The 25,556-nt window shown below is 34.5% G+C and overlaps 1 pseudogene; it reads right to left on the bottom strand.

Annotated features, from left to right (window-relative positions):
• Positions 1 to 308: 308 nt before the first annotated feature.
• Positions 309 to 4,649, bottom strand: LOC123252324 (annotated as a pseudogene).
• Between the last annotated feature and the right edge of the window lie 20,907 nt (positions 4,650 to 25,556).

Here is a 25,556-nt window from a genome sequence, read left to right as displayed (position 1 = left end):
ATGGCTTCACACATCAATATATGTTTATGGCAGTGAGAGAAGGTCATTTTAACCCAGTCATAAGAAAGTACCTTCTGACAGATGGTCAGTTTGTCTGTAATAAGACAATTATAACAAAGCATTGAAAACATCACAGAAAGGTGGAGCATCAGAGGTCACTGCCAAAGCACATAAACAATAACAACAAAAACTGGTCTGGTGCTTGGAGCTGCCCATCCTTAGAACAGGAGTGCATCTCTATGTAGATGACTAGTGCTGCTAGCTCTGGGACCCTCCTGGCCACTGAGCTTACTGGAACTAGCGGTTTCTCAAGTCCCTTCTGCAGATTTAGCTTTGCCACCCAGCTCTTCCTCATTTCTAAGGATCTGATTTTACTTAACCAGATACTCAGATGGTCAGGGGCCAATAGTCCTGATCTGTCCAGTGCAAAGTCCCACCAGATCTGCTTTGAAGGTATCTTCAGTCTCTTCAGAATGATGAGAAACCATTACTCCCAACCCATTGGATTGGGCCAGTTTACATGCCTGGGTAGATTTGGACATATAGTCAATCCATTTCATTTTGAGCAGGAGATAGTTGAAGGCTTTTTTATTCAGTTTTTTTTTCAATGGATTTGGGAATGGTCATCATGAGTTCATCCCCTACATATATGGCTGCTTATAGAAGCAATAAAAATTCTTCTAAGGTCCCAATTACCCTGATCAAAAGGATTCTCAAGTGACAGTTGTTGTTGAAGGTCTTATAGAGGTCCCCAAGCTCAGTAAGGGGAGGCATTATCTTCTGAGGTCATGAGGAGTCTTGAAGTCCAAGTCATCATATTTGCTAGATTCTTATTCCAAGACAGTAACAGCCATGCCACTTACGTCCTTCTCAGTATAGCCAGCCTTAACAGGAATCTTTAGCAGCTTCAGAGCTTCTTTATTCTTTAGGATGATAGGATCAAATCCATCCTCATCATCTACATTGGTGGCATCTTGTCCTTGTTTCTGCTTATTCTTTGGCTTGTTTTAGACCTTAGCTCTATTGTGAATGGCCTCCTTTAAATATGTTGCTGAAGCAGGGAAGATTGTTACTTTAATTATAATAATTTTTCAATAAAATTTCAATATTCATTTTTCGGTATTTAGAGAATTTTGAGAATAGATATATCGAGGTTTTGGCTGGGGCTTCCTCTGCTGAGGTCAGAAAACAGAGGCTAAGGGTCTACCTACAAACATTAAGTGCCAGGAAGCTAAATTTAAAGGGTTAGAAGTTAATCTAATTAATGAATGCTAATTTCTCACAAAAAAAGGTAATCCAAACCTTGAACTGCTCAGAATTCAAATTAAAAGGTTTTTGTTGTTGTTGCTACAGGTTAAAATTGTTTAATCCCTCTTCTCTTTAGTGAGTTTTTCCAGTTTCTATTTCCTTTAAAGAAGGTCAGTTCAATGGAGAAAGCAATCTGGTCCAGTAATTAGAAGAAATAAACTGAATGTATATTTATATATGTAGAAGATTGATTCTTTAAATATGAAGCCTTACTCTTTCATCGATGCCTGCCTATTTTTCAATAATATAGGACTACATGGTCTATATAAAATGATAATCATTATACCAGCTCCCAGAAAAGAAATGCGGTATATTAAATAGGGAAGGCCAGATTTAGAATCTTAGATGGTCTTCATTCACATCTCTGACGCTAACTGGCTATGTAATCCTAGACAAGTCACTTCAACTCTCAAAAGCTTTCTACAACTAGACAGCTGGGTGGCATAGCCCACAGAGGGTCAGAGTAGGAATCAGGAAGATCTGTTCAAATCCTGTCCTAAATACTTATTTATGAAATACTGGACAAGTTCCTTAACCTTCCCATGCTTCTATTTCCCCATCAATAAAATAGGTTTAATAATAGAACCTATATCACAAGGTAATTGTGATGGTCAAAAAAGATAGTATTTATAAAGTGTTTTCCAATCCTTAAAGGGATTAAATGTTAGCTAGGAGCTTTGTACACTGATGAACCTGTAGATTTGGGATAAAAACAAACCAAAAGGGAAAAAAAAAACCTAATTTGCTTTATATTCATATAATGTTTTAATGTTATATTCATATAATATTCACATAATGTCTAATGCATTTGCAATGCACTTTCTCTTCAACTACTCTATTATTCATGTGCCATTGCCATATCTATCAGAAGCTCAAGAGATTATCTATAAGACTTTGCCTACATATAGCAACTTAAAACTTTTTTAGCCTCATTAGATTTGAGCCTAATTGGCTGGGCTAACCACCATAGAGCTGTCATCACTTATGAATGCATGGCAAAATTGGAAGTCATGCATATTATCCCAAAGATCAATCAGTCAATTCAACTACATGTATTTATTAAGCTCCTGCTAAGTGTCCAGCTCTGCTCTAGGTTGGATAATGCATATGTTTTTATTCCAACCTCTCACTACTGAAGAGAAAACTATCTTGCTCTGAGGAAAATTCCATCGTTGTATGTAATCTCTAAAAAGGTAAACAAATCCCTAGGAGCAGTGTAAATGTCCTAATATTCTCAGACATTCATCAAGACCTTCTAAATTAAAATAAAATCATTCTTATATTATCACAAATGAATAAATGGAATAAAATGAAAAGTTACTTATATAGGATCTTTACCTATCAGTCTGAAAAGATGACCGTTTTAGGTATCATGGATTTCACACTTTGAGTTAGCAAATGCTGTTATTTGGTTACTATAGATACTCATCCCATACAATTTAATTTAGAGGGAAAACCACTGACCTTTGAATCAGATGAAGTAGAATTAAGTCTTGAATGAAACTCAGGAAAAATTTAACTTTTCTGAGTTAGGTTCTTTAAATGTAAAACGAGTTAAATGATATTACCATTTATCTCATGGAATTTATGTGGCTGTGAAACAATGATGCAACCAGAAAACACTACAAAAATTTAAATGATTGTTACCATGATCATTTTTTCCTATTCCATTTATTGAACGCCATAGAATATGTTATGATACAGGACTATGATATGACAATTTATTTTGTTGTTATTTTTTAACATTTTGCATCTTTCCACAACTGGGAAACAATCCAAATATAAAAGTCCATGAATTTGGAATCCTGATTAACTTTGACCCACATCAACTTAAAAATTATACTTAAAAGGCTTCAATAATAACCAAAATACATTAACATTTTCTCCAGCTTCTCAGCATCTTCAAATGATATTAATATTCAATTATCTTCAATTTGTATTTATTATAATTCAGAATAGGAAGTGTCAGATAATATCCATATTTATTATTTAGGATGCTTTAATTTAGGATTAAACTTAATTAGTATTTACTAAGTATCTACTATTCACTAGACACTATGATTGATCCTGGAGATAGAAATTTAATATATATATATATACATTTAATTATATTTATGTTAATTATAATGATATATTTTATATATAATGATGTATAATATATATGTATATATTATATAGAGAGATATAGAGATATATAGATATATATTTAGCACACTACCTGAAAAGTGTAAGTTTTTATGTAGGTGAAACAAAATGAACTTATTTCTATTGTAAGGTGGAATTGCATCCAAAGTTATTTCATGTAATCACAGAATGTAACAGGTGGATAATAAAGGAGCATTTAACTTTATTAATATGCTAACAAAGTTGAAGGACATGTATTCACTGTGTATCTCTTCATAAAGTGTGAAAAAATTCTGAATAAAAAAGGAGAGCTTTGCCACTGGGAGGAATAATATTAGCTCTATGTCTCTGGTGCCCTTTAAAAAGAACTACGTCAGCCATAGCTGAGAATAATTCAAGTTTGAAACATAGACGTCAGGGAGCAGCACAGTCAGTGTCATAGGGAGCACAGAGGACAGGAGCGAAAAGGAGATTTTTCTCTCCTCCACATTCCACCTCTCACCCACAGTATCAGACATGGCATTTCAACTACTCATCCAGTAGCAAAATGACATCCAGTAGAATAAAGATGAAGATGAATAACAAAAACAAACATGCATCAGAAAGACAGGCACAGACAGGCAGCATTCTCTCCATCCCATATTTTGGTTGGTAAAGCTAGATGATTTTCCATCCTCCAAAGCTAGGCTTCCATCTGTGCAACTGAATTGTAGAACTTCCAAATAAAGTCACAGTTATAATCTCACCTTTGAGCCTCCATCCCAACCCTAAGCCTACTTACCTTAGAACATTCATCATGGTCTACAGCCTTTTCACCCTGGAACATCTTTCAACTAAGGTGGCCCTCTTGTCCCATTGAAGAATTACTGCTGAGGTCTCTATCTGGGGAAGGGATCCAAGCTGAACCACCTTCTTTCACCTTTTGGGGTTCTGTTCCTGACTTATTGGACTTTAGCATCATGCTCATACACTGGGTACATTTACCCCCTAAATTCTCACTACTTTCCACCTACCTTTCGTGTGTTGTCCTCTCTGTTATATTATACGCTCATTGAGGGTAGGGACTATGTTCCTTTTTGCTTGTATTTGTATGGAGAGTACTTAGCACAGTGCCCAGAAATATATGCAGAACAAATGCTTATTATCTATCTACCTCCTTGTATTTTCCTATTTTGCATCTTTGCTTGCAGCTCTTGGTACAGTATCTGGGACGTCATCCCTCCTATCTTTCTCTGCTTACTGAATCTGTCCCATCCTGTTGGAATGACATTTGGGGTCAGGAAGACTTATCTTCCTGTTTTAAAATCTGGCCTCAAGAAACACAGAAGAAAAACAACTTCTTGAACACATGGGCTGATGGGGATATTATTGCAGATGTAGACACTAAATGATAACTCTAGTCCAGTTATCAATAATATGGAATTAGGTCTTGATCAATGATACATGTAAAACCCAGTGGAATTGTATGTTGGCAAAGGGAGGGGCTTGGGGGGTTTTGGGGGAGGGAAAGAACATGAAATATGTAACTAGGGGAAAATATTCAAAATAAAAATTTAAAAAAATCTGGCCTCAGATACTTACTAGGTGTGTAACCCTAGCAAGTCATTTAACCCTTAGTTTCCTCATCCGCAAAACAAACTAGAAAAAGAAACGGTAAACTATTCTTTGCTAAGAAAATCCCAAATGATGTCACAAAAAGTCAGACACTTTTTGTGTCTTATGACTGAACAATAAGATGGTAAAATGACCGGTGTAAAGGCATGGTGAATAGATGTGAAATGTCATGATTAAGGAACAGAGACGAGGTCAATGGAAAATAAAACCCAGTGAGGCTAGAATGATAGATTATCTCTGAGTAGAAGGTTTTAAAAATTAAGTAGCGGAATACATATGTAATCCCAGAAGAAATAGGAAGGAACCTAACATGGTTTAATAGGAGAAACACATGTTCAGATCGGTGCTTATGGAAAACTATTTTGACAATAGTATTTAGGATGGCCTGGATTGATGAGAGCTATGAAGCAGAGAGATCAAATAGAGAATAGTTGCAAAAATTTAGGCAAAAAGTAATGAAAGCTTTAACTAACATGTAGCTGTGTGTTATTCATGAGACGTGAAATAAGAAATGACAAGATTTGGCAAATATTTGGCTAAGTGCAAGAACAGAGAAGGAGGAATCCATGATAATTCCAGAGTTAGGAATCTGAGAGACTGCAAGGATAGTGGTGCCTCTGACAGAATTGAAGGCATCTGGAAAAAGAAAGGAATTGAAGAAAAATAAGACCATGTTTACATATGTTCAATTTAAAATAGCTCCCATAAGGTCCTATAACAACTGGTAACATGATAAAGGGAAAAACTAGGCCTAAACATATTTAAACCCTGAAGATCTGATAAGATTACCAAGAAAATATTAAGAGAAAATAAGATAGTTTAGGGCTGAATCTTGGGGAAAATAGGGGTAATAATATGGATGATGAACCACCAGTGGACATGGAAGTCCTTTCAATTAGGAAGTGCCTTCCGAATATAATGTAATGGTAGATAGAAATTGTTGCTACCTTGTTGTTATTTTAGATTGAACATGTAGAAACTGAGGCACAATGAACCCCAAAGAGGTTACAAACAAAAAAAAGAAAGTTTTGAGATACTCTAAAATATTGGTGGAATTATTTTTTTGTGGTAGCAAAGATTTATAAACAAAGTAGATCTTCTTAGATTGGGAAGAGACTAAACAAATTCTACCACTTAAAAGAGATAAAACATTACTGTACTATAAAAATAACAGCTTGATAGAAAGATGGATATATAGATAGATACATACATACATACATAATACAAACAAGTATAAAAAGACATATAAACTGATGCATATCGGAGAAATTAGGTCCAAGAAAACTCCATCATAACTATGATGATAAAATGGTCAAATAACTATGAAAAACTCTAATACTATGAAATTATAATGGCCACAATTGACTTCTGGGGACAGTGAGGAAAAAAACAAAAACACCTTTCTCCTTGTTTTGAGGAAGTGGAAGGGGCAAAGCATGCTGAATATTTCATATACTGTGAAATTCAGTTGATACATTTATGAATTTTAGTAAACTATAATTTTTATTATTTTATTTTTCATTTTCTATTATGCCAAAAGGCTTACTAGGTCAGGATAGGCAGAATGTTATAGGTAAAAAGAAAAACAATAATGATATATTATCTTTTTTAAAAGAAACCAAGGCATATTGAAATGATTCCTTTGCCCATGTTAACACATACCAACCAAAACTAGAATTCAAAGCCAGGTCTTAGTTTCATATCCAGTCTCTTCTGTCAATGACACATATGATATGGCGGACATATCTCAAATGCCAGTTTGCAATGCCAGTCTGAATCTCTCTTGTTAACTGTTTTAAATAATAGAAATTTGGTATTTTTCTCCAACATAGCACAGACTATGTACCAAAAAAAATACAGGAGGATCACAACACATTTCTGGTGATTTAATTGATACCACTAGATAGGCAATCTTGAAAATTTAACAGAAATCACAATCAACCAATAAATCTATCAGACAATTATGGTACATCTCTAATGTGCTAATCCCTGTTGCAGGTGCTAGGAAATGTAAGGACAGTAGATAAATAAATCACAAGTATTAAAGAATTTTGATACTAGATGGGAGAAAACATAAATATCTATAAGTCTATACTGAATAGATATATTTAGGGGAAAGACAAAATAAATAAGGTTCATTAAATACAGGATAGAAGGTGGTGATGGTGGGCACTAGTAGAGAAAGCTTCATTTATCAACAAGACAAGTTATTTAATAGGACCATAGTATATGTAAAATGGAGGAATAAGGATGAAAAGCTGTCAAGAGGTTGTTGTTGATATTGTTGTTTTTTTGCCAAATCAAGTAGTTTGTATTTGATCTTATAGTTAATGTAAAACTAAGTAGATTTTATTGAGTAGAGAAGCAACATTATTACAATTATGCCTTGTGAAAATCACTTTGGCAGCTTTATAAAGAATTTATTGGAAAAAAGGAGTGGCAAGGCAAGGAAAACCATTAGAAGGCTCAAGGAATAATATAAGAGATTTAATGGGTTAAATTAAGGAGTTTGACAAAGTGAGAACAGTTTAATAGAAACTTTGTTTAATTTAAAAAAGAAGAATAGGTATATAGAAAAGAGGAGAAATTATGATTCTTATACCCTATAAATAAACCTAAAATTCCTACTACCTAAAATTTCCTAAAATTATCTCTGTCTTCTCAGGACAGGTTCTTCTGTCTGGCATGCCAGGCCTATCTAACCTACTCTATCTAAAAATGATTCACTAACTACCTAACTCCCTAAACTAATAGATACTCCTTCAATCAGTTATCTATAGCAGCCCAAAATGTCAGTAGCCAACTGACAGCAGATCCTTGCCTCAGAGGCAGACCTCCTGCTCTCTAGAGATCCCAGAGGCAGAAGACCCTCAACTGTCAGCAGCTGCTTCCTTTCTCTCCTCACTGACCAACTGCCCCCCTCATTTCCTGTCAGAGGGCCAGCTACTTCCTCTCCACAGTCCTAGTCTCCCTGGTAACTATAAGAATAAATTAGTTATTAATTAGTTAATTAGATTAATTAAAGAAATGGGTTCTGCTTGGAGAAGAGGTTTCTGGTTTAGGGAAAGAGTTTGAGTTGAGTTGAGCCCAGCAAATAAGCTCCAGAGAATGATCCATTTTCCAACTGTCCTTTCCTAGAGGTTTCTGGGAATTCTTCTTAAGGAACCCCCTTGAACATTCTTCTCTCCCTTAAGGTAACCTCAAACTCTTTACCTAAGCTGGAAACCTCTCCTCCAAGCTGAACCCATTTCTGTAATTAATCTAATTAACTAATTAATACCTAATTATTTCTTACATAATGGAATCTTCAGTTCTACCTCAGTGACTCCTGTCAGTTCTGATCTACTTAGAAATCCTGCTCTCTTCTTAATATCATATATTTTATATCAATAAATAACATACACCCAAACATATATCTTAAGGAGACAGAAGGAGCAATTAAGAAAACCCCTTTAACAAAGAGAAATAATAAGGACTTAACCGAGTGTGGTGCAGGTGTGAGTGGAGAGAAACACAAGACATGTTAGAGAGATAGAAATAGCAAGATTTGACAACTGATTGGATATGACTGATGGGGGTAAGAAAGGAGTTAGACCTAAGTCTCAGACTAGCCCTGAGGAAGCAGAAGGATGATGGTGTCTTTGACAGAAAAATACATTAGTTCAGAAAAGGAGTAGGTTTGGGCTAGAAGAAAATTAATTCAGTTTTTGACATATTGAGTATGAGATATCTATGGGATATACATTTGGAAATGTCAAGTAAGTAGTTGGTGATAATATTAGCAATGACTCACTGGTTGTTCCTTATTCCTAAAATGCTTTTCCCTCCTCATCTCTGCCTCCTCACTTCCCTGGATTTCTTAACATTTCAGCTAATGTCCCACTTTTTTTTTTTGCAAGAAAGCATTTTTCAGTTTTCCTTTTCCCTCTAAGACTACCTCCAATTTATCCTGTATATATTTTGTTTTGACATGTTTATTTTCATGCTTTCTCTCCCTTATTATACTGAAAGCTTCTTATTCCCCCCCCCCTTCTTTGTATCTTTACTGCTATTTAGTCATTTTCAGTCATGATTTCAGTCATGGGATTTTCTTGACCCAGATCCTGAAGTAGTTTACCATTTCCATTTCTAACTCATTTTAAAGATGAGGAAACTAAGGCAAACAGGGTTAAGTGACTTGCCCAGGCTCACACAGCTAGTGTCTGAGGTTGGTTTTGAATTCAGGTCCCCCTGACTATATAGAGTTGTCACCCTATCTACAATATTCTTAGCGAATAATAACTATGATAATAAATATTTATTAATTGACTGACAACTTAAAATTAAGATAGAGTTGGACATAGAGATCCTGGAATCATCAAGATACCTAATAATTAAACCCATTTAAGTTGATGAAGTCACCAAGAATGAGTTCAATGATATAAACTGTCCCGGGTTAGAGATTTTGTGTTCATCCAGAACTTTGGGCACATGGTAGCTAAAGATGTAATAATGAAATAAATTAATAAATAAATAATAATAAAGATAATAAAACTGAATAATAATGCAAAACAAAAAGAAATAGGATAGACTAGTGTTCAGAAATATCCAAGTGGAAATAATATTCAGGAAGAGTAGGATCAGCAATGTTAATTGCTAGAAAGAGGTCATTGTAGAATTATAAAAGGTGACTAACATCTTTGATGAACATTGAAAGGGTAGTTTCAGGTGTCTTTCAGCTTTAATACCTTACGAATTTATAAGACGACATGGAAATCTGATTTTCTCTTAGCTCTCTGTCTCAAGGTTATGTGGTATTCATTTAGTATATGTTTGGGTATACATTATTTATTGATATAAAATTTATGATATACATTTTATACAGATATATGTGTTGTATCACAAAACAGAAATTCCTAGAAAGCAGAAACTATTTCACTTCTGGCTTATGTTTAGTTGTTGTTGGCCATTCATTTCAGTCATGTCTGTCTCTTTATGACCCATTTTAGGTCTTCTTGGCACAAACTGCAGTGGTTTGGCATTTCCTTTTTCAGTTTATTTTACAGCTGAGGAAACTGAGGCCAAAAGGGATAAATAACTTGCCCAGGGTCACATACATAGTGTCTGAGTCATATTTGAACTTCTCTTCCTGACTTGAGACCTGGCACTCTATCCACTGTCACCTACCTGCTCTTTAGTACACAGTAGGAAATTAATGTTTGTTGTTTGGCTGTTTCCTATTACCTCATTCATAAATAAATGTCTTTGCCTGACATTTTTATCACCCCAATTTAGTTGCTGATTGTTTAACAGAACATATCACATAATATTCTCCAAAGGAAGGCAACTGTAACTTCATATAAATTGTCCTCAGATGACTATAAATAATGCATCAGACATTTAATGAACCTAAACATGTTAACATACAATATGACTTAATAGTTTTGATTTTTATTTTTTTTTCTAAATGAGAAATATGCTCATTGTCAATTAATTGGAGCTTGGCAGTATAAAGGCAGTTTGCCCAGAATAATTACCCTTAAGGCTCAGAGAACATTTGGTAGAAAATATTATGGCCTTGTTTTTGAACCCAAGGGTCAGAATCATTCTACAGTGGGACAGACAGATAGAAAGATAGGGGTAGATAGGTAGATTGATAGATTTGTAAATGGAAATAGATATGAACCATTTTTTATTGTATGTAAAGGAGGCTATATTTTAAGGGATCAAATGCGATGCAAAAATTCTTCCTATTTTAAAGGTATTAATTAACCATTCTTGTGGTTAGGAGTCATGATATAGAAACATATTTAATGGATAAAAGCTCCTGTTAAAAAATATAGTTGTCAGACACACTCGCACAAATGTTTATATATGCTCATATTTTCCATACCTATATACACCAAACATACATGTATATACATGTGAACACATACATATGTGTACCCACATACATAATATATGCTGATTTGTTATATACAATAATTAAAAAGAAAAACATTTAGAGATAAGGTAGGAAAGTTTAAAGAAAAATCACAAAATGTATGTGAAACATTAAAAAATTTAATGAACTTAATGCAAACATGTAGAACTAAGTAACTCAATTTTAAAATATAAAAATATAAAATTAAATTTCTTGTGAAAATAAATATTATTAGAAGGAAATCAAAGCTCTAAGGAGATCTAATTATTTTAATGAACACCTAGGTGGCAGAGTGGATAGAGTACTGAGCCTAGAGTCAGAAAGATTCATCTTCTTGAGTTTAAATCCAGTTTCAGCTACTTACTTACTAGGTGAGTGATCCTGGGCAAGTCACTTTGCCCCATTTGTCTCAATTTCTTCCACTTCAAGATTTTTGCCAAGAAAGCCCCAAAAGGGATCATGCAGAGCCATATATAACTCTAAAACAACTGAACAACAACAATAACAATCATTGTAAAGGTCATAAGCCCCTGTAAATAATAGGAAATTATTCTGAATTCCTGACTCCATATCATCTTTAATGATCTCACATCCTTAAAAATATGAGGTAAGAAAATAAAAGAAAACATATTATTACCGTAGTGTTAAATACATATAAGAGTAGTATGGATTTGAACCCATACTGTCTGACTCAAAAGCCACTACTCTTTCCACTGGTCTAAATACATAATAAATATACAGAGCTTCATAGATGCAGATGAGCAATTTGACTGCTAATTATCATCCTAAATAGATACTTTGGACATTTAGAATTTAAGTGACTTGTCCATGATCACATAGCTATTAAGTTTCAATAACAAAACTTAATCCCAAGTCATTTTAATTTTAAAGCCATCTTGTTATTCACAATATTATATTATTTTTCTATTTTTATTACTTTTGGTTTGTGTGGTATTGATAATAAAAATCACACAAGGTGAGAAGAGATGTTACAATCTGCATTGTTGAAAAAAATAATTGATATCAATGAAATAATATGTAATTGAAGATTTAAAGTAGAGATCAAAGTGTAGCAAATATTCTGCAATTTTGGAACATGGTCAGAATTTTCCACTAACATTTTCATCATTTAGGTGATTAAAAAGAAGGCCCATGAATTATATATTACTCATATTGACTAGTGTACTTTAATTCTCCCACAGTTCCGAGTACATTTTTCAGTGCACAATTATTGATATTCATTGTCAATAACTCTGTATTTTCAGATAATTTACAAGTAGTACAGCTCCCCTAAAAGCGATCATTTGATTTTTATTTTCTTTGTTCCTTTATCCAGATCTAATACATTAGAGTTTGGCAAACTATGGGAGGTATGCAAAATATAATAAACAGGCAAACTGCTGCCACTACATCCCATTTTTTTGCCATTGGGTACAAGGACAAATCCAATTCTATGCCATCATCCTCTCTCTCCAGTGTGTTTCAGGGTCTTGGCATCTCATTTTTAAAAGGTTACCAACCCCATATTAAAAGTCATTCTAAACATCCTAATTGTAATGCTGACAATAGCTAGATTATATTGAGGGCATCATTTTAATTTAATTTGGAAAGTAATATTAGGAGCTTTGTGGAAAGAGGGGACTAGAATGTTCTAGAGACTTTTAAAGTTCATAGATCCAACAGATTACATTAGCACAAAAAAAGATAAAGATGATATCAAACAGCAAGCATTCCCTAAGGGGATTTCCTAAGGAGTATAGGCTATATAGAATTCTTCAGCATCTTCTACAATATATTGAAAATTAAAATATCATGAAATGATACTTCAGAGAAACTGAATAGTTTTACTTGGGGTTTAGTGGAAATAAGTTATGACCCCAAATTTCAGATGCATCTATTTATTTCTGTACTCTTTTGCATTAAAATACTCTTTCATGACCCCAGACTGTGGAGATTTGGTCTCCTCTATCCTGGTTAATATATAAATACTATAGAAGGAAGGCCTTCCAGCATAGCTTGGCAATGTGTCAAAAATAGTGAAATTAATGCTCAATTTAGGTGTAGAATTTATTCTTCAAGATCATGTACTTCCAACTCAGAGTTGTTTATAAAAGGATGGATCCTGGCAATTAAAGAATAAGATTGTGGTTCAGATTCTGAAAACAGTCAGGAAGGACACTTTTAGGAACTCTTCAACCTAGATTTAACTTTTCTCCAGATGCTGTTTCTCCTTCTTGATGGTAGAGGAACCTAGTCCAACAGAACTCATATTCCTTAGCCATTGGAATTGGTAAACTATCATTCAGAATGTTACCACCATCATTGGATGCTACAGCAGAGATAGGACTCAGATTTTTTATTACCATCTTTATGATTAATTATAAAACTATTTTTAGAAATCTTGGCAAGTATAGGGAACAGGTTCAATGTATATGTTGTACAAATAGAGAAAACTAGAACTATAAACCAAGTTGATTTAGAAAAAAGAAACAGAGGTGTTTTGGCTAAGCTAATCATATGTAAATTATATTCTATTTGTACTCCGACATACATTGTCAAATTGGGGTTTCCCCCTTTCCTTATCTTATATTTGTTCCTTATGAGTGAACTAAAATTATTAGGGAGAGAAAAGTAAAAACTCAGTATATTACAAGATTTGGCCAAAGAGTAGTCATTATGCAATTGCAAATTCTGTCAAATATTTGTTCTAGGGAATCTTAGTATGCAAGTATTATTTGTTTTGAAAGAACAACCAGCCAACAACAAGAACAAATGTCTTCATGATGTCAATGAAATTCTACCTATTTTTTCAGCTACTGTCATGGTGGGGTGTAAATAACAGGACTGAGAACCAGTATACAACTCTGTCAGAGGTCTTACACAATGCCAAGGGCCATCCTCATGCAACCCTCTAAGATTTTAAAATATAAATTGCTGATATGCATTTTAATGGAAAATCTGCATTATGCAGTTTCATATTTGACTATTGCCCACATTGCTGAAATATCAGGCATCTATCCACTCATTTATAAAGTAAGGGTTTTAAAGGAATTACTCTCAAAAGTCCTTGCTAGACTTTTGTGCATAAAATATTTATAAATGTTCAGGTACTATATAAATTTTAGAGTGTTTAAATTTTTTACCATAATTGCTATTTAATATAATTTTGTTATTCTGCCATTTTGAGATATTTCTATATGGGAACAATCCAGGACCTATATATACCATTTGATACTTCAACTGGATTGTTGTCATTGATGTAGGTACATCATAGTCAATAACTCATTCTATGAACCTTTTGCTTATGTAGTCTCATAATTTTATTTAAAAATTATATATTCAATGATCTCAAGGTTTTCTGTGAAGATTTTTAACTTCCTTGTTGAGACACTAGGGTTGTCTACTTTTGTCCTTACATCTCTATACTTAGCTGGCTAACACACTTTTTTTCTCTTTTCTTTTTTCAAGGGATATATTTCCCGGATACAATCACTTAATGAAGACTTTTGGACAAAAAATAGATATTTCTAAAATTGAGCCCCACTTATAATTATTCCATAACTCTCTATTGCTTTTTTATTTACCTGTAATTTTGATTTTTTCAGAGTGTGGCATTCCATGATTTATAATATTATAGCATCACTGTTAGAATAGTGTTCTTAAAAAGATGGATTTTTTGACAAAGAAAGTATCACTCATTATGCTCAAATTCCCAACTCTACTAGAGTTTACTCCCTTCCTCTCATTTAGGAAGAAACCTAGTTCTTTGCCTTTAATGTGTTGGAAAAAGATACTGATGAACTAACATAGTGATGGGCAAATTATGGCCTCCTGGCCAGATGTGGCTCCCTGAAATGTTCTATTCAGCTGTGAGACATTATTCCTAATCTGACGAATACAATGAATAGGATACAATACAATGAAACTTCGAAACAGACTGACAGATCAGCATTTCCTTTCCTTTGGCCCCCTCCTTAAAAAGTTTGCCCATCACTGATCTAACAGAATGAAAAAAAAAACTTTCCCATCAGCTATGTGTATGGAAAAAACATCTTAAAAATATTTTTCTGAAATACATATAAATAAAAATTTTAATAACTATTTCCTAAAACTTTGTAGTTCATGTTTATCTCCCTCCCATCCCTTCTACTTCCCCTAGAAGGCAGGTATTAAGATATAGGTCTATATGTGAACAATAATAATGATATTTCATAAAAATTGTATGAAATACAATAGATATTTCCATGTTCATTGTGTTGGGAAAGAAGACACTTTCTTACACTAGAGAAAAATTCATGGGAAATAAAGTAAAAAATGGTATCCTTTGATATTCATTTAGCCTCTTCCAGTTTCTTCTGTGTTGGTGGATAGAGTTTTTCTTCTTAAGTTTTTTGGAGTACTCTTGGATCCTTGCATTTCTGACACTAGTTGAGTCATTCAAAGTTGATCAGCATACTTTATTTCAGTTATTATGTACAATGCTCTCCTGGTTCTATTCACTTCACTTTGCATCACTTCATTTAAGCCTTTCCAGGTCCTTTTGTGATCTTGTTCATCATTTCTTTTTGCACAGTAGTATTCCTTTACCATTATATACAACTTGTTCAGCCATTCTCCAAATGAAGGACATCTCTTCACTTTCCAGTTCTTTGCCAGCACAAAAACAAACAAACAAACAAACAAACAAACAAACAAAAAACAGCTGCCATAAATATTTTTGTACAAGTAGGTCCTTTTCCTTTATCTTTCATCTCTTTGGGATACAGACCTAGTAGTGAATACTGGGTCAAGGAGTACGTACAATTTCATGCTTCTTTGGGCAAAATAATGTTTTTTTTCATAGATTTTATATTTCTATGTACACTATAATGCTAATTACCTGTGAACAAATGTGAGCATTATTGAGGAATTTATAGGTTATTCTACAGCTTCATAAAGTCAATAGCATACCATGTTCCTCCTGTCCCCTCTCAAAAATTACCATTTAAAGAAACCTGCAAATCTATAGACTTTTCATTTTTTCATTTGTACTAAATAAAAGGACATTCTCGAATAGAGTAGCAAACAATTTTGGCAAGAACAGAGTTCACTTATTTTATGTCTAACTTGATACTGAGCATGAGAAGATAATTGGACAAAGTTTTCTTTGTGGTTGTGTCTTTCAAGAATTTAATATTAAATTGAAGGAATATACTTAATTGTGGTTTTTGCTCTCTTGAGTCATTCAAAAGTTAAAAAAATAAAGGTTAATGACAGTATTAAGTAGTAAGGTCAAACCCAAATAGAAATAAGTATCTACATAGATTACATATTGTATTATTATTTTTTGACCTTTATCGTCCATTCTTTAATCAATATTATATATTGGTTCTAAGGCAGAAGATCAGAAAGGCCTAAGCAATGGTGGTTAAGTGATTTATCCAGGGTCACTGGAAGAATATATCCGCTCTGGGTTACATATTGACTTAGAAACCCACTTATTCACATTAATTATATTCTATTGTATTTTGTTAATGTTATTAAATTCTTCACAATTATATTTTTATCTGGTTCTATGTTTCTTGTTTTTATAACTGTGAAGATATGGTACAATATAAAGAATCATCTACAATAGTCTGGCTTATATTTTCATCAAAAATCTCATAAAATATTCCAGATGAGAGAGAAGACATGTAGATAGGAAGTTGCTAATTTCTTATTTGCTGACTGTCAGTCCTTAATAGTATGTCCTTCTTTTCTCCCCATCATTTTGGCATCTTACTCTATTTTAGGTACTATAAATATTGACTTCTAAATACTTTCCAAATTATCTTGCCTCGGATATTGATTTCATAACAACAAACTGATTTAAGCTTAGCTGATCTATCCAACTTTATTTCGTTAAACTCCAGTTTTACTTCCTCATATAAAACTTTAGGGGCTTGGAGTTATAAATATTTTTTGAAATCAGAATTAATATAATTAATCTATAATATTTTATGATTACTCAGTGTGTTTCCCTCTATAAGTTATCTTGAAAATCAACCACTCAGTACTCTTAACTTTAAATAATTCTACCACAAATGTGTGTAATTGTATATGTATTCTTAGTTTGATCCAGCTCTTCCCATCTTTATCATCCTTGCTGTGATTCTTATTTCCTTATATGACAAATTTTGGACTGGATAGGTAGAAACCAAAAGTAATACCTCCACCGTCACTGATAGGGAGAGAATTGTAAAAATGCCAGAAAATCTGCTCACTTTCTGATCTAGCTAAGTTGGGTTTCTTGTTTAACTTAATAAAAACTTAAATTCCTTTTCCTTTCTTTTACTATATTATAAGATAATATTGCCCATAATCTCAGTGATTTTCCTTCATGATGTTTTATCAATGAGCCCTCTATTTTTCAAAAGGAAAAAAATTCTCAAAGTATAGCAGTCTTGGAGTTTATTTGACTCTCTCAACATAGTAAGAAATTTACATTTGATTTTGCTTCTGTGAGAAATTTAATATCAATATCTTCATTGATATCTATTTCCCATTTATAAACATTAACAGTTGAACAAAATCATATCTATGGAGAGGAGCTTACACAGCCTACCTCACCAAGTTGTTGAGAGTTGATTCTCTGTGGATCTTGTAACTCAATATCAATATCAGGGCAAATCAAATCAATAAGCATTTATTAAGCACTTACTACGAGCCAGATACTATGCTAAACATTGGGGATACAAAAATGGTCTCCTTCATCTCCCCAAAATAGAAGCCTTTGCTCTTAAGGGTCTTACAGTATAATAGAGGAAACGGCATTCAAACAATTATGTATAAAAATGACACATTGGAGATAATCTCAAAGATAGCAAAATTTAAGAGAATTTCAAAAAGCATCTTGGAGAAAGTGAGAATTTAACTGAGACTTGAAGTCAGAGAATTCTAGAGGGAGGAATGAGGAGGGGAAGAGCTCCAAGCAAATGAGAAAACAAGTGGGATATGACTCGAGTCAGGAGATATGGCGTGGGAGGAGATGTGTAAAATAATATGTTTGTGGGGGCATTGAAAGGCATAAAAAGACTGGGAAATCAAGGATTGGCCAGATTATAGGAAGTTTTAAAAGAAAAAAAAAAGATCCAAATTCTCAGTCCCAGGTTTGGCACAGGATGACATGAGATAGTGGTATGGGTTAACTTAGGTCACATAAATTAGGAATTACTATGACTGATTTCTCAGTTATTCTGAATGGAGGCTGATCGAATAACTGTATAAATTATTATTGTGACAGAGAAAAGTCTCTTTTAGAGTACCCTAAGGGCACCACTGTCCTGGAGTTATTGTAGAAACAGGATGTTGCATAAAACAGAGTTTTGCTCCATAATTTTTTTTGCTTTCTGGATTTCCATGAGTCAAAGATTCATCATCCAGCAGATAAACTAGTGATGCTGCCTCATCATGGCATAATATTAAAAGAATGTGTTTCAGTTAGGGAAGTCATCATATCAGAGAAGTACCAACTCTAGTAGGTTCTACTAAGAAGGAAAAGCTCCAAATATGGCTCTTTGGTGAACTGTATTACCTGCCACTGTTCAATATATTATGATAGAGTGCTAATATCCGTATGCTAGAGTGCTAACATTAAACATTAAGATTCCTTTTAAAGTATATGAAATGCTTCCCTTCCTCCATGACTTAGACAGTGAAAGTATTCTTATCTCAATATAAAAGATAAGAGACTTGAAAACTTGCCAGAGGTCTTGTAACTAGTGATAAAGCCATGGTGAAAACCAAGTTTCCTAACCCAAGCACAATATTATTTCCATTATACACAACTGTCTGTTGATTAATAATTCAAGAAGTCATCTGGACATTTACCATATATATACAGAATTTGAGACATTGAGGTATTATTTTTCAGTATTTCTCAAATGTTTGGTACGAGAAACAGTGTAAGAAACTCATCACAATATTAAGGGGATTGTTCCAACTTGGAAAGGCCAGGACTTGGATATTATCAAATAGATACAGATAGGACCCAAGGCACAAACACAGAGATAAACTTTATAGCAGGTCCTAAGTATTTACAATTGATTGGATTGCTTTCATGATTAGCTGAGTCAAGCCCTTGGTTGTACCCAAATAACTTAAAATTAATATTCTCAGGAACTTTCTCAAATTGTCACCAATTCCAGAGAATGAAATATGAATGGCAGATTACATGTCAATTTTTCAGTATCTAAATGTGAATTCTTCTGTATTTAGTGATCTTTTTGCCTGACAATGAGCAAGGCAATACTCTCCCAGCAACTGTCAGCTTGTTGAACCACTTGCCTTGCTGATAATGCACTCGGGAAAAACTTATTAGAAGTTAGGATAACTTTCAGTAAAATAAACTTAAAACCCCAGAGTGCATATTAGGTCAAAATAGTTTCCTCTTATTCTAAGTATTATTTTCCTAAGACAAACTTCTATTAAAATAGGGGTTATTACCTGTTTAAATGCAAAAGATAATTTTATAATTATGTTATGTCCAAAGCACTACAAAGATACTATTCTGAGTTTTCTTTGTTATTAAGCATTGTGTATTTTTGAGTATTCAATATTCTGTGTTCTTGAAAGCTATTCCAGTGGAACATACAAAGTTTCTAGTATGGGTTCAGTGAAAAATTGTATGCCTACAAGATGAGGGTCATCCTAATTCAGCTTGGGGTGGTTCTTCTACAGAGGGACATTTATCAGATGATGATGGACTTTAATTCCAGTAACTCATGAAGAATGTCCACCAAGACACCACATGTGTGAAGGAAGGGGGCCTAGAAGTACCAGACTTTAAACTATACTATAAAGCAGCAGTCATCAAAACAATATGGTACTAGCTAAGAGACATAAGGGAGGATCAGTGGAATAGACTTGGGGTAAATGACCTCAGCAAGAGAGTGTGCAATAAACCCAAAGATCCCAGCTTCTGAGGCAAAAACCCACTGTTTGGCAAAAATTGCTGGGAAAATTAGAAAACAGTTTGGGAGAGATTACGTTTGGATTAACATCTCACATCCTACACCAAGATAAATTCAGAATGGGTGAATAACTTAAATATGAAGAAGGAAACTATAAGTAAATTAGGTGAAGATAGAATAGCATACCTGTCAGATATATGGGAAAGGAACAGTTTTAAGATCAAGTGATAGATAGAGAATATTACAAAATGTAAAATGAATAATTTTTATTACATTAAATTAAAAAAGTTTTGGACAAACAAAACCAATACAACCAAAATTAGAAGGGAAGTAACAAATTGGAAAAATATTTATAACAAAACCTCTGACAAGGGTCTAATTTCTCAAATTTACAAGGAGCTGAATCAATTGCAGAAAACATCAAGCCATCCCCCAAATGATGAATGGGCAAGGGACATGAATAGGCAGTTTTCAGATAAAAAAAAAAATCAATACTACCTATAAACACATGAAAAAGTATTCTTAATCACTTATAATTAGAGAAATGCAAATCAAAACAACTCTAAGGTATGTAAGAACAGAATTACAAGAGCACGGCCTCACACCAACCAGGTTGGCCAATATGACAGCAAAGGAAAGTAATAAATGTTACAGGGAATGTGGCAAAATTGGAACATTAATGCACTTCTGGTGGAGTTGTGAATTAATCCAACCATTCTGGATGGCAATTTGGAACTATGCCCAAAAGGCTTTAAGAATGCCTTCCCTTTGATCCAGTCATATCACTACTGGGTTTGTCCCCCAAAGAGATTATAGGGGAAAATATGTGTACAAAAATATTCAGAGCTGTGCTCTTTGTGCTAGCAAAAAATTAGAAAATGAGGGAATGCCCTTCAATTGGGGAATGACTGAACAAATTGTGGTATCTGCTGGTGATGGGATACTATTTTGCTCAAATAATGAACTAGAAGAATTCCATGTGAATTGGAATGACCTCCAGGACTTGATGCAGAGTGAAAGGAGCAGAACCAGGAGAACATTGTACACAGAGACCAATACACTGTGGTAAAATAGAATGTAATGGACTTCTGTACTAGCAGCAATGCAATGACCCAGGACAATTCTGAGGGACTTATCAGAAAGAAAGATATCCACATCCAGAGAAAGAACTGTGGAAGTAGAAACACAGAAGAAAAACAACTGCTTGATCACATGGTTCGATGGGGATATGATTGGGGATGCAAACTCTAAATGATTACTCTATTGCAAATATTAACACTATGGAAATTGGTCTTGATCAATGATACATGTAAAACCCATTGGAACTGCTTATTGGCTATGGGAGGGAGGTGGGAGGAGGTGAGGGAAAGAACATGAATCATGTAACCATAAAAAATATTCTTAATTAATTAGTTAATTAATTAGACTTTAAAAAAAAAACAAAAGAAAACAATATGGTATTTTCACCTATGAAATCAGGAGGACTAGATTGTAGACCAAAACAAGTGTTCCCAATTCTTATCTGAAATTGTTCCTTCAGAGAAGCTTATTTTTGAAAAATCAAATGCATCTCATTCTATGCTATGATACTTTTTATTTTCCAATCTGTTTCAGAAGACTGGCAGATTTAGTGATCTTTGATGAGTTAAACTGACAACCAATTCTTTATCTCAATGTACTTTGTAGGATCATATATTTATATAAAAAATAGCTAAAGAAGGAATGTTTAGAATTTTATAGATGAAGAAAATGAGTTACAAGGAAGTAAGTTGCCTAAATATCTGAGGGAAGATTTTACAAAATCTTCCTTAACATCACATTACATTCAAAACATGATTTTTGATAGCAGACATGATTGTCTAAGGTTGGCATATAAAATCCAAAGTAAAGAGGGCTTAATAAAATGCACATATCTATTAAAAATACAGCAGCTGCTTCAAATTAAATTCATGCTAGCTAGATTTTAGCAGGGAAATAGAAAAGCAACTATACATTACAACTCTGAACATAAACCCAATATGAGAACTAAGCAGATAAAACAAACAACAGTTCAAATTTTAAAGTAACAATTAAATTTAATGATGATTAAAGCTTTACCTAATTATCATATGACATCATTTGACAATTAGAAATTATTTGTACAGTATCCTTCTGGGGCATGATTCTGAGAGTTAGAAAAATCTACTATTTTGTGTTGTCAATCAAACTTTTCTTCTCATTATTATATGGTTCTCTGTTCACTGAACATTGCATTCACGTGGACACTGAAAACATATGGGTTAAAAATAATTTATTTAAATACTATAAACTTTTAGGAATAAAATCTGTTGCCACTGAATAGTTTTTGAGTTGTTCTAGTCATTAGCAAAGCAGTGAAAATTAAATTCCTACCTGCAAGAAATGTATATATAGAAAGAGTTTGGTCAAAGAATGAAAAAAAAAACTGTTAAAATGGAGATTCTACCAAAAATACAATTAAGTTGGATTTACAAAAGAAAATTTTAATACTAGCATTATTGTTTCACTACAACTGTATTATTTTTTTCTTCCAGCCATTAAACAAGAATGATGGAGATTACTAATAAATAACAGCAAATTATTTCTTAAGGAAAGATATGACAGAGATTCATAGAATCACATTACCTTAGTACTGAAAGAGATGACTAGGGTAATCCAGTATAAACTCTATTCTAATCATAAATTCCACCTTCAATATCCCTCTCACTCTCCCCTCAAAAATGCAACCAATTGTTCTTTGCTTGAATTCTTTAGTGATGATCATTTCTTGTCCCCTGCTGTTTTTATATGCAAGACCAATTGGTAGGAACATATTCCATATAGTCCATATTCCATTCAACATTTGTTGAACCTCCTTACTATTTTCACTTACTGAAACTGGTTCTGCCCCATTAGCTGACAGGTTGTTGTTTTGTTGTTTAGTCATTTCAGTTGTGTCTGTCTTTTTATGACCTCATTGGGGTTCTCTTGGCAAAGATAATAGAGTGGTTTGCCATTTCCTTATCTAGTTCATTTCACAGGTGAAGACCTGAGGCAAAAAGGGTTAAGTGACTTGGCTAGGGCCACACAGCTAGTAACTGTCTGCAATCAGATTTGTACTCAGGAAGATGACTCTTCTTGATTTTAGTCTCAGCCATCTATCGACTATGCCACAACCCTTCATTGTCAATGACAACAATCATGAGAGGTTGAGCCAACTAGCTGATGCTTAAATAAAGCACTGGACCTAGAGTCAGACAGACCTTAGTTTAAATATAGTCTTGGACACTAACTAGTTGTGTGACACTGGGCAAGTCACTTAACTCTGTTTGCCTCACTTTCCCCATCTCTAAAATGAACTGTAGAAGGAAATGAGAGATTGGTCTAGTATCTTTGTCAAGAAAACTCGAAATGTTATAAAGATTTTTTTCCCAGTTTGTTGTTTCCCTTCTGATTTTGGTTGCATTGTTTTACTTTGTACAAAACCTTTTTAATTTCATATAATCAAAATTATTTATTTTACATTTTATAATTTTCTCTAACTCTTGTTTGGTTTTAGAATCTTTCCTTTCCCGGAGATCTGACAAGTATACTATTCTGTGTTCACCTAATTTACTTACAGTTTCCTTCTCTATATTTAAGCCATTCACTCATTCTGAATTTATCTTGGTGTATGTTGTGAGATGTTGATCTAAACCTAATCTCTCCCATATTGTTTTCCAATTTTCCCAGCAATTTTTTTCAAATAGTGAATTTTTGTCCCAAAAGTTGGGCTCATTGGGTTTATCATACACTGTCTTGCTGACATTACTTACTCCAACAATTCTGACAGAGGTCTAATTACTCAAATATACAAGGAGCTAAATCAATTGTATAAAAAATTAAGCCATTCCCCAATTAATAAATGGGCAAGGGACATGAATAGGCAATTTTCAGATAAAGAAATAAAAAGTATCAATAAGCACATGAGAAAGTGTTCTAAATCTCTAATAATTAAAGAAATGCAAATCAAAACAACTCTGAGGTACTATCTCACACCTAGCAGATTGGCTAAAATGAAAACAGGGGAGAGTAATGAATGCTGGAGGGGATGTGGCAAAATTGGAACATTAATGCATTGCTGGTCGAGTTGTGAACTGATCCAACCATTCTGGATGGCAATTTGGAACCATGCCCAAAGAGAGATAAAAGAATGCCTGCCCTTTGATCCAGCCATACCATTGCTGGGTTTGTACCCCAAAGAGATCATAGATAAACAGACTTGTACGAAAATATTTATAGCTGCGCTTTTTGAGGTGGCAAAAAACTGGAAAGCGAGGGTATGTCCTTCAATTGGGGAATGGCTGAACAAATTGTGGTATATATTGGTGATGGAATACTATTGTGATCAAAGGAATAATAAACTGGAGGAATTCCATGTGAACTGGAAAGACCTCCAGGAAATGATGCAGAGTGAAAGGAGCAGAGCCAGAAGAACATTGTACACAGAGACTGATATACTGTGGTAAAATTGAATGTAATAGACGTCTGTACTAGCAGCAATGCAATGACCCAGGACAATTCTGAGGGACTTATAGAAAGGAACATTACCCACATTCAGAGGAAGAACTACAGGAGTAGAAACACAGAAGAAAAACAACTGCTTGGACACTTGGGTTGATGAGGACATGATTGGGGATGTAGACCTGAAAAGATCACACCCATGTAACTATCAATAATGTGTAAATAAGTCTTGACTGACCACACATAATAAAACCAGTGGAAATGTGAATTAGCTACAGTGGAGGGGGGTCGGGGTTTGAGGGGGTGAAGGGGAAAGTAAAAACATGAGTTATGTAACCATGGAAAATTTTTCTAAAAATAAAAAATTATTAAAAAAAAAAAAGAAAGAAAACTCCAGTTCCTGGTAAGATGGAGGCAGTGTAAGGAGCAGCTACTCGATCTCTCCTTACCGAAGCATACAGGACTCCTCAAGGGGAAATAAAAACGAGTCCAGAGGAACGAAGGAACCCCACAACAGGGCGCAGCATTGAAGGTACTCAGAATCGGGGCATTTCCATGCTATAAAGGGATGAAACAGCTCTCACTAAAAACATGAGAGGAAGAAGCCCCTCCCCCATCCCCCACACCTCACAAGCAGGTAAACAGGACTGGGGCAACCAGACAATCACTGGCAGCCCCGGAGCCTGTACCTGTGCGCTGCAAGACTAGGGACCCCAGGTGGCTGGGACTTTCCCCGAGCGTCCACGTGGGTGAAGGCACCACCTCAGGCCCGGGACAAAGGCCCCTAAAACAAGGCCTTTCCCAAACGCTGAAGGCATCGCTTCAGGTGCGAATAAAGATCTCCAGCCCACAGACTTTCACTACCTTCTGCAGGGGTGAAGGCAGGGCCCTAAGAGCATCTGCGCAGGCAAAGGCAGTGCCCTAGGCTTGAATAATGATCTCCAGCCCAGGCTAGGACCTCCAGTGAGGACTCCGTGCAGACCAGAGCGCAGCAGTGGAAGCAGCCCCAAAGACTGCTGAAGGAACCTCGGGCAGAGGGACAGACTGGGAACTACCAGGAGGCCTGACCCCGAGGACAAGGAGACTGGAGCCCCCGGGAGCTTGCAAGGCCCAGGCAGACCCTGAGTGCAAAGACAAAGCTGAAAAGGGGCGGGGCTAACAATGGCCAGCAATAAGGA

This window comes from Gracilinanus agilis, chromosome 6 (genome assembly GCF_016433145.1).
Source record: "Gracilinanus agilis isolate LMUSP501 chromosome 6, AgileGrace, whole genome shotgun sequence".
Taxonomy (NCBI): domain Eukaryota; kingdom Metazoa; phylum Chordata; class Mammalia; order Didelphimorphia; family Didelphidae; genus Gracilinanus; species Gracilinanus agilis.
Note: the sequence above shows the minus strand (reverse complement) of the source record. Positions and strands in the feature narration are given on the sequence as shown.